We start from the raw sequence: 15,580 nt of genomic DNA on the forward strand, positions 1-15,580 counted from the left end.
GCACTGCAGGGTTTATGCCACGCCGGTCGGGGGCCATTGGCAGTAGCACCCCAGCAATGCTCCGGGCCCCGATGGGCCGAGCGGCCTTCCGTTTTTGGCCAGTCCCGCCGGCGCAGGTTAGACATGGTCCCACATGGCGGGATCTGACAGGTAAGTCAGCTGGGGCGGTCCTCAGAGGGGTGCAGGGGGATCCGACCCTGGGGGGGGGAAGGGGGGGGCCACGGTGGCCTGGCCCGCGATCGGGGCCCACCGATCTGCGGGCGGGCCTCTGCTGTGGGGGCACTCCTTCCTTCCGCGCTGGCCTCTGTAAGGCTCCGCCATGGCCGGCATGGAGAAGACACTCCCCTGCACATGCGCCACAATCCGCCGGCATGTCTGCGCATGCGCGGAACCACGCCGGCGCGGCGCCAAGAGAATTCTGCACTTTCGAGGGCTGTTGACGACGGTGTGGTTTGCGCCGGTTTTCCTGCCGACGTGGGGACTTAGTCCCCGGAAACGAGAATCCCACCCCATTGATGTGTGATCTCCTCCAGTCGCACAACCGGGATGCACTCATCTAGTTTTTGGGATCCATCATTTTAATAATTTCACCATAGCCTTAAATGCCTCGGCCCTAAACACAAAATTCCCACTCTAAATCCCGCCACCTCTTGGGCTCCCTTTCCCATAGAATCCCTACAGTGCCATTCGGCCCATCGAGTCTGAACCCACCCTCTGAAAGAGCACCCCGTCAAGGCCCACCCATTCCCAACCCTAACCTACACATCGTTGGACTGTGGGAGGAAACTGGAGCACCCAGAGGAAACCCACGCAGACACGGGGACAAAGTGCAAACTGCACACAGTCACCCAAGGTCGGAATCGAAGCCAGGACCTGGCACTGTGATGCAGCAATGCTAACCACTGCGCCACCTTGCCAGCCCTTCTTCAAGATACTCTTTAAAACCTATCTCTTTGCCAATGTTTTTGACTATCTGCTCTGATAATTCCCTACGTGGCTGGGGGTCAAATTCTGTATCATGACGTCTCTGTGAAATGCCTATGACACTTCATTCTGTTAAATGTGTGATATGAATACAGCTTGTTGTGGTTTCTATTCACTCCAGCAATGTTGTAATAGTGGTCTCATTCTCTTGACTTTACATTAACTTAATGGGTCATCAGTTATTTCCGCTGCTCTTGTCCCACATGTTGGTGGCCTTCCACGTCCATCGTCCAATCCCTATCTGCTCTTTTGATAATGGCTTTCTGTGACTTCCATGCACACAACCTCAGGCCTCTGACTCTTCATGTTACATTGCCCAACTCATCGGCCAAACTCTATATTAATCGTTAATAAATTAGAAACTGTACTTGAGCTGGAGCATTCTCCGCTCTCACAGCATCCATTACTCTCAGTGTAACAGCTAAATCATTAAGCTTTGATCATCTTCTTGTCCTTCCCTGGATGGCAATAATTTTCTTTGAATTCTTCAAAACAGTGTTTTTCTCATGCTGCTCAACTACCTCTCCCCTTGATGGCTCCATTCTTGGTCTTTCTCCATATTTTCCTCAGAAACAAATCTTGTGCAGTCATTATGTAATAAAATAGTCACTGAGAACAGAGGGTGGAGGATGGGGGAGTTGGGACTGTTTCATTCATTTCACAACAAAATTCCAAATGTTTCCAAAAGATCAACATGGGGGTCAGATGTAAAGATATGGGGGCGGGACTCTCCATTGCCCGATGGCAAAATCGTGTTCGCCAATTGGGCGGAGAATAGGCCCGGACACCGAAATCGGAGCCAGTGCCGTTTTGACGCTGGTCAGCCAAGGTCTGCCTTCTCCGAAATGGCATCATCATGATGCGCGCTGCGTGCAGTCGCAATGCCGTTGGCGCCTACACGTGGTGCTCCTCCCCCAACGGGCCATGTTCCCAATGGCGCAGACCACGTGTGGTGCAACAAATCGTGAACCTGGTGTGGCAGCTCCAGACTGTGTCCAACAGCGCCATACTCAGCCGGGATGCGTGCCGCTGGCCGGGGGGGGGGGGGGGGGGGGGGGGGGGGTGGTGGCTTATGCGAGGGCTGGGGGGACTGATGGGGGGGTGGCCAGGGCGTAGCCATGGGGTGGGCTGTGGGGTCGCGGATGGTGGGTTGGGTCCACGCACAGCCGGCACCATGTTGTATAGCATGACCGCTGCCGCTGACTTTACATTAACTTAATGGGTCATCATTATCCATCCGGTTTTGGCGCGGGAGGCAGGTGTTTCTGTCGGCGCTGGTGCTAGACCCTCACCGGTACCAGAATCGGTGAGAGGTCAGCGCCAATTTTTTTCATATGAACCTCCTCCGGATTCTCCCTTCGAGCAGCACTTAGCTGCAGAAACAGACAATCCAGCCCGTAGTTTAGTATTCTATTCTGTTTTGCTCTTGTAGTATAGACAAATCCAGTGACCAATTTGCATGCAAGATCTCATAAACAGCATTCACATATATAATAGCATTACCTGTCCTTGGTGGGAAAGAAAGACATTTCTTTCTTTCTTGGTGGGAAAGAAAGAAAGAAAGAAAGAAAGAAAGAAAGAAACCTCAGGATATCCCAAAGTGCTTTACAACCAATGAGTTACTTTTGAAGTATAGTCCCTGTTGTAATTGTATTTACATGCATAAGCTATCATGTATATAATGATGTAAATGACCCCTGACCAGCAGGTGGCAGGGTAAATCTACCACGTGACTCTGTATCTCGAGGAGTTGGAAGTTAATCGTGTTCATGGATAGTCATACTTGCAGTAGTTCTAGGATAATTTATTAGTATTAGTAGTTTGTAATATATTTCTTATAGTTATCTTTACTATGTATTTATTTCATGATGAAACATTTTCACTAGTCAAGAACTCAACATCCTTCTGTGCATCATTCCTACTGGCCAGGTACCAGAACGTAACATGGTATCAGGTCTGAAGATCTACTAAGAAAACAAGATTCTTTGAAGATCTGATAACTCGGGACAAAAAAGAAGAAAGAAAAAAATCTTCTACTAATCTCATGAACTACTGGCAACTTGTACTCGACACAAAGAGAAACTTCGAAGGCCAGGATGGAAAATCTTAAGGCACCGCACCAGCTTTGAGTCACTGGCAATGCAGATGGGAATTGGCGTGTATTCAAACAGCAATTCAAACTCTATGATGCAGCTCTTGGTCTGCAGGCACAGCCTGTTGAGAGTTGCTGTTGACTGTAGCAGGTCCACAAGTGATAGAAATATTTAATATGTTTGTTTTTGATAACGAGGCGGATAGCAGGAACTTCGAAGAAATTCTAAAGCAATTTGATCGGCATTGCACTCCAAAGGCGTTCAAGCACTACATATTTTGCATGCGCGCTCAGAAGGCAGAAGGGTCGTTTGATAGGTTTCTAGCTGATCACAGTCATGTAGTTTTGCACAGGCATCGATAATACACGACCAGATCGTGTTTGGGATTTGTAATGCCAAAGTACGTGAGAGGCTGTTAAGAGAAAATGAGCTTCAGCTTGATGATGCTATCAAAATTTGTCATGCCAGTGAGCTAGCTGCACAGCAGAAGAAGATGAGCACTTTGAATCTCAAACATTTTGGCATGAAAGTAGGAGAGGCAGCCAATGCCATTAGTGTAGTGACACACTCAAGTTCAAAACTTGGTCATTTTAAGCAACTGACTGAATCCCCCATTTCATGCAAGCAATGCAGCAATAGACATTTGCTACGACAATGTCCAGCGTTTGGAAGATATGCTCCAAATGTAAATGCAAAAATCATTTTGCTAAGCTATGCTATACCAGTAAAAAAGCGGAACAACATGGTTGATGAAGTATGTCTTGGAGACACATTCTTCGTCAACATGATTTTTAGCAAGGTCAAGGATAGTCAAGGCATGCAAAATGACAATGTTTTAATGATGATTTGCAGCAACAGTGAAGTAAATGCAAATACTCCAAAAGACAAATGGACAGTTCCATTAATGATTAATGACACATATTAACTAACTTCAAACTCGACACTGGAGAGAGTGCCAATCTTATCAGTTTGTCAGATTTAAATGAGCTGAGAATTAAACCACAAGTGTTAAAGCAGTACTACTGAAAGACTACAACGGAAATGAAATTACTACGCTAGGAGCATACAAGCTTGATGTAAATTTGAAAAACAAAGTTTGCACAGTTAAGTTTTCCATTGTAGAGGCGGAACGTGAAACTCTACTGGGAGTGGAAGCATTTGAGATAGTTAAGCGAGTTTACAGTGCAGAGAGTGCTGTAATCAGACAGTAATCAGTAGATTCCATACTGAAGGAATTTTCTGTGATATTTCAAGGCTTTGGCACTTTGCCTTTCACATATAGAATCCAGTTCAATGAAAACGCGCAACCAGTAATACATGCACCAAGACGTGTACCAGCTCCATTGAAAGATTGATTGAAGGATAAGACAGAAAGGATGACGGCTTCAAGCATAATCAAATGCACAGAAGAACCGACAGATTGGGTAAATTCTATGGGTCTGTGTTAAGAAGAGAAATAATTATCTAAGAATCTGTGTGGATCCCAAAGATCTGAACCTCAACATCAAAAGAGAATATTATCCGATTACGAAGAGGGAAGAAATCACATGTGAGATGTCAGGAGCAACCTGTTTTAGTAAGTTAGACGTTTCACAAGATTTTTGTCAACTCAGGTTGGACAAGGAGAGCACGAAGCTGTGCACTTTCAACATTCCATTCAGGCGATATTGTTTCTTAAGGATGCTGTTTGGTATAATTTCTGCATCAGCGATTTTCCATCAGGCAATGGAACACATCGTTGAAGGAATTCCGGGAGTCAGAGTCTATGTTGATGACATAATCGTCTGGGGATCAACGTGAGAAGAGCACAGCAAAAGGCTTCTCAGGGTGCTCAAGAGCATGTAGTTGAATGGCTTAAAGCTGAATAAAGCCAAATGTCAATTTGGTGTGAGCAATATCACGCTCTTGGGATATAAGCTTTCTGCAAAAGGTACACAACCTGATTAAGAAAAAAATAAAGACAATCTTGAATATGCCACATTCCAATGACAAAAAAGATATGCTTAGAATGTTAGGAATGATAAATTTTGTTGGCAAATTTATTCCTAATCTCGCAGCAAAACTTCACACTTCAGAGAAACGATCAAGTAAGACATGATATTCCAATGGTCTACTAGACATGAACAGGAAGGGCAAGCATTACAACAAGCATTGACTACAGAGCCAGTGCTGACATTTTTTGACCCTACCAGGAAGATGAAAATATCGACAGATGGGTTGGGAGCGTTGTTATTGCAACAAGACAATGATGAAAATTGGCTTCCAATTGCCGAAGCTTCCAGGTCAATGTCTGACATGGAGCGACGGTACGTATAGATTGAAAAAGAATGCTTAGGTTTAATTGATGGGCTTACTAAGTTCCATGACTATTTATATGGTCTATCAACATTATAGTGAAAACGGACCACAGACCCCTTGTAGCAATAGTTTAAAAAAATCAGAATGAGATGTCTCCTAGGATCCAGCGCATAATGATGAAGCTACAAAGATATGATTTTAATCTAATCTACACGCCAGGCAAGCATCTAGTTGTAGCCGATGCATTACCTTGGGCCAGAGGAATGGAAGAGATACGCCAGATGAATGAGAATGTTGAAGACTATGTGAATCTGGTCACTGAGTCCCTTCCTGTGTATGATGACAAATCAAGATTATAAAATAAGAAACGACCAAAGACAGCCTTACAAAAGGTGATAAAATATCTCCACGAGGGATGGCCTAAAGGTTCCTGCTCCAGCTATTAGAATGTAAGGGCAGAATTTTTTTTTTAAAATTTAGAATATCCAATTCATTTTTACCAATTAAGGGGCAATTTAGCGTGGCCAATCCACCTAACCTGCACATCTTTGAGTTGTGGGGGTGAAACCCAAGCAGACATGGGGAGAATGTGCAAACTCCTCACAGACAGTGACCCAGGGCCGGGATTCGAACCCGGGTCCTCAGCGTGTAGGCAGCAATGCTAACCACTGTGCCACCGTGCCGCCCTGTAAGGGCAGAATTAAGCAATGTCAATGGGTTTTTGCTTTGACAACAAAGAATTGTAATTCCACAATCGTTAAGGTTGACGATTCTTCAAAAACTTCATGCAGGGCACTTGGGAATTGAAAAATGCCAGTGAAGAGCCAGGGATACAGTTTATTGGCCAGGCATCAATCACGATATTCAAGTAATGGTCGATAACTGCAAAGCTTGCTAAAAGTTTCAGTGCCAAAAGAGCAAAGAACCGAAGCAAATGGGCAAGATCATCACAACTCCATGGCAGAAGATGGGCATCGATCTCTTTTATTTAGCGGGAAAGCAGTACCTGCAAGTAATTGATTACTTTTCCAATTTCCAAGAAGTCGTACAGTTAGCAAATAATTCTGCGAGGTGCATTACCAAGCACACAAATTATATTTTTGTGCACCATTGGATGCCTAACATTGTCATGAGTGACAATGGCCTATGTTTCACAGGTATGAGTGGTCTGAGTTTGGGGCAGCACGGTGGTGCTGTGGGTTAGCCCTGCTACCTCATGGTGCCGAGGTCCCAGGTTCGATCCCAGCTCTGGGTCACTGTCCATGTGGAGTTTGCACATTGTCCCCTTGTCTGTGTGGGTTTCGCCCCCACAACCCAAAAATGTGTAGGCTAGATTGTGTGCTAAATTGCCCCTTAATTGGAAAAAGTTAATTGGGTACTCTAAATTTATAAAGAAAGAAAAAAAAATGAGTGGTCTGAGTTCATGCGTCAGTATGATTTCAAACACATCACGTCGAGTCCTCTGCATCCTCAGTCTAATGGTAAGGCAGAGAAGTGTGTTCATATAGTGAAACAGTTGCTGAGAAAAGCCATGGATAGTCAAAAAGACATTTATCTTGTGCTGCTGAGTTATTGAGCAGCACCATTAATCAATAGGCTTTCACCAGCTCAGTTGCTGATGAATAGGCAACTTCAGACAACCTTGCCCTGCATTCTAAAAGAACCAGGTAATCAAAGATTCGAGAAGAAACTAATTTTTCAAAAAAGGAGGCAAAAGAGATATTACGACAAACCCACTAGAGGGCTCCAACCATTGCAAACAGATAACACAGTCAGGCTGGAAGGCCCAAATGGGATTGGATGGTTAAAGTATGCTAAGATACTGCGACAGACAGGTCCTCATTCGTATCTGCTCATCACTGATGACAGAACAATATTAAGGAGAAACAGAACAGCCTTGCTGTATATTCAGCAACCTTTTGTAGTGGAACTACAAGAAGACATTGTTAGCAATCCTAAGACAGTTGAAAAAGAAACATTTCAGAATACATAGCCTGAACAAAGTAAAATGCACAAATTCAAGCAGAACAACAAGAAACATCAACAATGACAAATTAAAATTAAAATGAAGCACGGTCATAAGTTCAACCAATGCTCAGAAGGTCAACAAGACAAAAACGGAAACCTGAGAGACTGAATTTGTGATGGACTGTAAATAGTTACATGTTCTAAAAAATTATGCATATCATATTGCATTGTAAAACAAAGTCATGAATGTAAGTAGTTACATTTCCAAAGGATAGGGGATGTAATGATATGCATAAGCAATCATGTATTTTTAAAATACATTTAGAGTACCCAATTATTTTTTTTCCAATTAAGGGGAAATTTAGTGTGGCCAGTCCAACTAACCTGCACATCTTTGAGTCATGGGGGTGAGACCACGCAGAAACAGGGAGAATGTGCAAACTCCACACAGACAGTGATCCGGGGCCAGCATCGTACCTGGGTTCTCAGCACCGTAGGGAGCAGTGCTAACCACTGTGCCACTGTACCGCCCACATAACCAATCATGTATATAATTATGCAAACGATCTCCAACCAGCAGGTGGCAATGTAAATCTACCAGGTGTCTCTGTACCTTGAGGAGTTGGGAGTTAGTCGTGTTCATGGATAGTTATACTTGCAATAGCTCTAGGATAATTTATCAGTATTAGTAGTCTTATAGTTATCTTATTACTTATTTCTTATAGTTATCTTTATGATGCATTGATTTTATAATAAAACACTTTAACTAGTCAAGAACTAGTCTAGATGTTCTTCTGTGCATCATTCATGTGCAGACTCGATGGGCCGAGTGGCCTCCTTCTGCATTGTAAATTCTATGATAAATTCTATGAAAACCTCTGGCAATGTGGCAATCTCTCAGTAGTTCCTCTGAACTGTCAGTCAACATTTTGTGCTCAAGCCCTGGAACTTGAACTCATGACATTGGAATCTGAGTTGAAATACTGGTCATGGCAGCAGGCGATGTACCCTCCTCTTCTTCCAATCATTCATGTTTTATATTCGCCTGAGATTGCAAACATGGCCTTAATTTAATATTTCTCATTTTATCTCATAATATCTAATCTCTCATTGGCACTGTAGCACAGTGGTTAGCTTTGTTGATTTAGAGTGCCAGGGCCTCAGGTTTGATTCCCGGCTTGGGTCACCGTCTGTGGTTAGTATTGTTGCTTCACAGTGCCAGGGTCCCAGGTTCGATTCCTGGCTTGGGTCGCTGGCTGTGTCGGAGTCTGCACATTCTCCTGTGTCTGCGTGGGTTTCCTCCGAGTGCTCTGGTTTTCTCCCACAAGTCCCGAAATATGTGCTTGTTAGGTGAATTACTTTGGTAAATGTGACAATACATTTACTTCGGTACATGTGACAATAAATATCAATCAATCAATTGAATCAGACATTCTGAATTCTCCCTCAGTGTACCTGAACAGGCATCGGAGTGTGGGGACTGGGGGCTTCATTGCAGTGTTAATATAAGCTGACTTGTGACATTATTATTATTTCTTTTCCTGCCTCAGTCGCCAGTAAATAATATGAAGATTTGTTATGGTTTCTAACCAGCAGGTGGCAAGCAATGACAGTCAAAAGTCAATTACTGGATAATATTATCACCACTAGAGGGTAGTATAAGAAATTCTAGGCAAATAAATGGTTTTAAAAAGTCTTTTAAAAATACTTTTATTCTCCTCCTTTTTCACATTTTCTCCCAAGTTTACACCCAACAATAAACAATAATCAGTAACGAATACAATGTCAAGCCCCATATCAATAACAACAATCCCATCCTCCCACCAAACCCCCAAACATTAGCCCGCATATTAACATAAACAAATGACAAAAATGAATCAGGAATCGCCCATAGTCACCATCAACACACACCGCCCCCGCCCCCCCAACCCCCCTAGCACCCCCCATAATGTTCAATGTAATCCAATTCTCGAAAGAGCATAATGAATAACGCCCATGAATTGTAGAACCCCTCCATCCTTCCCCTCAGTTCAAATTTGACCTTCCATCAAGTCCCCCTCGCCACGCCAGGGCACAGGGTGGAAAGGCTGACCTCCATCCCAACATGATCCGCGTTCAGGGATCAACGAGGCAAAGGCTACAACATCTGCCTCCGCACCCGTTTCCAACCCCAACAAGTCCGACACCCCGAATATGGCCTCCCGAGCGCCCGGGTCCAGTTTCACGCGCACCACTTTTATTCCTCCCGTATCCAAAGATGTGCAGGTTAGGTGGATTGACCACGATAAATTGCCCTTAGTGTCCAAAAAAGGTAAGGTGGGGTTACTGGGTTACGGGGGTAGGGTGGATGTGTGGACTTGGGTAGGGTGCTGTTGCCAAGGGCCGGTGCAGACTTGGTGGGCTGAATGGCCTCCTTCTGCACTGTAAATACTATGATTCTATGATTTAGTGGCTCCCACTGAAGGTGGATTTTTTCGGTACTTCCCCATCCGAATGTTATGCTGTTTGAAGGCAAAACGGAAGGTAATACTCCACTGGTGAGGTTGAGGTCAGTGTATGGATCAGTGGACGAGAAGTGCCACAAGACAGAGAGAGCAGTTGGAGTAGGAAAGCTTTCATGGTGCGACAGAGATGAAGATGGTGGATGGCAAGGGGGCAGCGTGCCCGCCCAGTCGTTGATGGAGCAGCTGGTGGAATTTTTAAATGGCAAATTCCAGCAGCAGAGGAAAGAGGCCTTGGAAGATTTGGCCAAGGTGGTAGAGCCGTTCAGGATGGCGATCGAGAGAGTGGAGCAGAGGCAGGAGGCTCAGGGTCTGACGATCCAGAAGGTAGAGGAGTCGATGGTGGAGCATGAGGATCGACTGACTTCGCTGGAGGCGGAGATGGGGATGGCGATGAGCAGGCAGAAGAGGCTGAGAGAGAAATTAGAGGAACTCGAGAACCGCTTCAGGAGGCAGAATTTGAGATTTGTTGGGATGCCTGAGGACATTGAGGGAGTGGAGGCCTCTAAGTTTATGGCGAGCATGCCGGTTAAGCCGATGCGGGAGAAGGCCTTTAACTGGCCCCTCGAGGTGGATCGGGCACACAGGTTGCTGAGGGGGAGGTTGCAGGTGGGGGAACCGTCAAGGGCGATTGTGGTGAGGCTGTATCGGTTCCTGGATAAAGAAAAGATCACGAGGGGGCGAGGCAGACCAAAAAATATACTTGGGAAGGGAGTGAGCTGCGGATTTACCAAGACCTGAGTATGGAGCTGGCTACGTGGAGGACAGGGTATAATCAGATAAGATCTCCCTCTACAAGAAGAGGGTGAAGTTCAGGGTTTTGTACCTGCCCGCTTGTTGGTGACGTGTCAAAAACAGGAGGTGATAGACTTTATGAGGGGCCATGGACTGGGAGGAGTCTGAGGATATTGAACTTTGGAGAGGAGTGGTGACGGATTGGAGAGGTGAATTGGGCATTTGAGGCCTTCTAGAGGAGGCTGTATGAGTCGGAGCCTCGGGAAGGGGAGGAAAGGATGCGGTGGTTTCTTGATTGATTAGAGTTTCCTAAGATGAAGAGGGAGAGGGTGCAGGGCCTGTGAGCCCCAATTGGGTTGAGGGAGGTAATGGATGGCATGGATGTAATGCAGTCAGGGAGGCCCCGGGGCCAGACAAGTTCCCAGTAGAGTTTTAGAAAAAGTTTGGGGCGGCGCTGGCACAAAGCTATGTGCAGGCAATTAGTGAAGACGTACAATGAGGTGAGGCATGAGGGGAGCTCCCTCCACATTGTGGTAGGTGTCATCTCCCTGATATTCAAGAAAGTGTGGGTCGTATCGGCCGATATCACCGCTGAATGTTGATGCAAAGTTGTTGGCGAAGGTGCTAGCATCATGAATTGAGGACTGTCTGCCGGGGATGCTAGGGGACGACCAGACGGGATTTGTGAAAGGAAGGTAATTGTCGGCGAATGTGCGCAGGCCGCTTATGATGCTCTCGGAGGGGCAAGAGGTAGACGTAGTGGTGGCAATGGACATGGAGAGGGCCTTTGATTGGGTGGAGTGGGCGCAGTTGTTGGAGTTGCTGGGATGGTTCGGGGTTGGGCAGGGGTTGGTGGGTTGGGTTTGGCTGCTGTACGCGATGCCGCTGGTGAGCGTTCGGATGAACCAGATGAGTTTGGGGTACTTTGGGTTATATTGTGGGACAAGACAGGGGTGCCCTCTCTCTGCATTGCTTTTCACCTCGGCGATAGAGCCGTTGGCAATGGAGCTTCGGGCATCGAGGGATTTGAAAGGGATTGAGCGGAGGAGTGCCCAGCATAGAGTCTCGCTGTATGCAGGCGATTTGTTATATATCTCAGACCTGGTGGGCAGCATTGGAGGGATTATGGAGATTTTGAGGGAATCTGGCCGATTTTCAGGGTACAAATTGAACATGGGAAAGGGCGAGGTGTTCCCAATCAATGCCAGAGGGAAAGAGAGGAGATTAGGGGAATTGCCGTTCAGGGTGATGGGGCGAAATTTTGGTACCTAGGAATCCAGATGGCGAGGAGCTGATCAAGCTACACAAATTGAACTTGACACGATTGGCAGAGGGAATGAAGGGGGATTTTAAGAGGTGGGATATGTTGCCGTTATCACTGGCCGGGCACGTGCAGGTGGTGAAAATGACGAAATGATGGTGTTGCCCAGGTTATTCTTCGTGTTCCAGAACCTCCTTATCTTTGTTCCTAAGTCCTTTTTCAGGAAGGTGAATGGGATAATTTCAGGGTTTGTGTGGGCGGGAAGGCTCCTGTCGAGGAGGTGAGGCAGGCGGGGGGGGGGGGGGTTGCGGTGGGAGAGTGGTGTTGTCAAATTTGCGAAATTATTATTGGCCGGTGAACATTGCAATGGTGAGGAAATGGCGGTGGAGGAGAGACAGGTTTGCAGACAGATGGAGGCATCTTCATGAAGGGGGACGTGTTTGAGGGCTCTGTTGTTGGAGATCCCCCACCATGCCGAGGCACAGGATGAAGCACCTGACCTCCACTCCAACAAGGCAAAGGCTAAAGTGTCTGCCCCTGCACCCGCCTGGAGCTCCAGCCAGTCCGACACCCCGAATATGGCTTCTACGAGACCGGGCTCCACCTCTACATGTAGAACCCCCGAAATAGTGCTGAACACTGTCCTCCAAAACATTTCCAGCTTTGGACATGCTCAAAACATGTGCACACGGTTCACAAGGCCCCTCCTACATCGCCCACAGACATCCTCCATCCTTTTGAACAGCTGGCTCATCCTGGGCTTTGTAAGATGCGCCCTGTACACTACCGTCAGCTCTATCAGCCTCAGGCTCAAACACGAGGTTGAGGTGTTTACCCTCTGCAGCACCTCACACCACAGTCCCTCCTCCTCCAGCACCGCCCCCAACTCTTCTTCCCACTTTGCCTTAACCCCCTCCCTGGACACCGCATGCTCCTCCAAAATCCTCCCATTAATCGCTGAGACGACCCCCCTCTCCAACCCCCTCCTCCCCCCGCTGGTAGCACCGCCTCCAACAATGGTCTTTGATATATTTGTGTATATCTTCTGATATATTTGTGTATATCTTCTGATATCTTTGTGTATATATGTGAGAAGCCTTGGATAAAAGTATTTTTTTTAAATCTCTACAGCGCAGCATTTTGTCATAATTTGACCTGTTTTTATTATTTTAACTTACTTTCTTCTTTATTTTATTTGTTACAGGTAATATGCTTGACAGTAAAATGGGAACTTTATGGTTTAATTTCTGAAGGGAGTAAAATAGCAACCAAAAGAGGGCTCTCCAGAGCTATCCACTGTCAAAAATAGCGTGCATATAGATCTCAAAGCCACCCACAGGAGAAAACAAATGGACGCTGAGGCTTTGCGGGAGGGCTAACAGAGGTCACCAAAGACTTTGGCCAAAGACATTCAGAAAGCTCTTAACAGCTGGAACTTGGGAGGGTGAACGTCAGAAGTGTTTAAGGAGAGAATCCAGAATGTTCAGCCATGGAACAATTGGGCGAGAGATTCTCGGGAGGCCGGTATGCGAGAGCGGAAGGAATGGAAAGCTGCAATGATAGGGTGCAGGAAGAGGCTGAACAGTGAAGGGATCAGCTATCACTTAAAAAAAGAAGTTGCCTTTAAATTGCATTTTGTCACGTTTCAAGAAATGGTTATGTATTTTAAAAAAGCCATTTTGGGCACAGATTGCATAAATTAGATAAATGACCAGAAATAATTTCTTGGCATTTGTTCAGGGTGACAACTCTTCTTCAAATAGTACACTTGCTTTTTACACCCATCTGAAACTATTTAGTGTATCATCTGAAGGACAGCAATTCTGACCATGCAAAACTCTCTCAGTGTAGCACTGTGTTGTCAGATTAGATCATGCAGTAAAATCCTGGATAGGGCTGGAGTTCAACACCATCTGACTCACAGATAGAAATGCTTCCAACTGAGCCAAGTTGATACATACTATTGGCTCCAGTACCAAGATAGCCCATTCATCATCTTGAATACAGGAACAACTCAGCTGGTCCGGTCAGTGAGTAAATGAGCCAGAGCCACCTGGAGGATCTCAGTTTCAATTTCCAGTCTGTGTTGGTCACTGTATATTCCGCATGTGGTGCTGAGCCATATAAAGTCAGCTGATCTCAAATGTAGGAGCAACGTTGGTCTCAGTCTCATAGGGTGGTGAGGGAAAATCTGTCTGGGTTACCACCCCCAACTGCCTGCCAGTGAGTCTTTCTGTGCATGTGAGTGAATATCTGGCAAGGAGTGGGTCGGGTGTGACTCCTGCAGTTTATTAATCTCCTGACAATCACTGTCTCGTCTAACAGGCGAGAAAAGATTGGGCAAGAGGACTATTGCCATTTATGGAACTATATTCCAGCATTGTTCAGTGTGATGAAAATGGGAGAATTTGGGTAAATTCTGTAAAGATATATAAAACTGCAGCTCCCTCCCCAGGGAATGATTTTATACACTTTCCTAGCCCTGCAGCGCCCCGCAAATTCCAATTCATTGGAGGAATCCCACGTTTTTTTCAGCTGCAACAAATGTTTTTATTTCTTTAGCGGCCTTCTTACAAGGAGACATCAGAAGAAATTCAATTCTCACCAAACGCCTTACTCCCATCACCCTAACCTTCCACGGTCAACATTGTGTTGCGTGCTGAACAACTCCACTTCAGAATTTCCATCCCCGGTTCCAATTTGACCATACCCTGTTCCCACCGGGATTTAATGATTTCCAGTTTCACGGACCCATCTCTCCAACGACGTACCGTCATTTCTGGGCTCCTGATCCACCAGTTGTGGCCTCCCAGTCGACAACTGGAACTTCCCTCTGACCTTCAAAAGTCCCACATTTTCTTTTGAGGTTCAGTCTCAAAGTGCACCACCCCGTTTTCCACTATATGCCATGATCACGGTGGTTAGCATTGCTGCCACATAGCGCCAGGGACCTGGGTTCAATTCTGACCTTAGGTCACTGTGTTGAGTTTGCATGTTCTCCCCATATTAGCATGGGTTTCCTCCGGGTACTGTGGTTCCCTCCTACAGTCCAAAGTAGTGCAGGTTAGGTGAATTGGCCATGATAAATTACCTCTTACTGTCCAGGGACATGTAGGTTAGGTTAAGGGGTTATTGGGATAGGGCAGGGCAGTGTGTGTTGGTAGAGTGCTCTTTCAGAGAGGCGGTGCAGACTTGATGTGCCGAATGGCCTCTTTCTGCACTGTGGGGATTCTATGCTTCTATTCATACACACGAGGACAGCAAAATAAATCGCAGTCACTCCTGCCATTGCAACCTCTGGAAATGGTGTATGGAGGTGAGCTAACATGTTGAATTTTGACTCCTCCAGCCTTTATATGGCTGGGGTGCACCATATGTGTTTTGCTCTTTGCGCTAGGTCTGGCTGAGACATTCTGATTTTTCCAAAGGAGGCATTCCTCAAAGGATTGAAAAATTGACGAATAAACCTGTGACTCAAACCCCCACCAATCATTGAGAGAAAAGCACTTTGACTGCTAACTTTTCCCTGGACATTAAAACAAGGTGAATGTGGCATGACGACTGAATGGGATATCTATTGATTGATTTGATTTATTGTCACATGTACGGAAGTACAGTGAAAGGTATTTTTCGGCGGATGTGAATGATTTGGCGGGGAACAATCCAAGGAAATTCCCCGCTGCTCCATTCGGCGGGCAGGCAGATGTTCGCCTCGCCACAGGCGGCACTCACACCAAACG

The 15,580-nt window shown here is 46.0% G+C and overlaps 1 protein-coding gene across 1 annotated transcript in view; it reads right to left on the reverse strand.

Moving 5' to 3' along the window:
* Positions 1-15,580, reverse strand: part of best4 (bestrophin 4) — a 189,607-nt gene that overhangs the window by 171,948 nt on the left and 2,079 nt on the right. The gene's annotated exons all lie outside the window — the stretch shown is intronic.

The sequence above is a fragment of the Scyliorhinus canicula genome, chromosome 4, assembly GCF_902713615.1.
Source record: "Scyliorhinus canicula chromosome 4, sScyCan1.1, whole genome shotgun sequence".
Taxonomy (NCBI): Eukaryota; Metazoa; Chordata; class Chondrichthyes; order Carcharhiniformes; family Scyliorhinidae; genus Scyliorhinus; species Scyliorhinus canicula.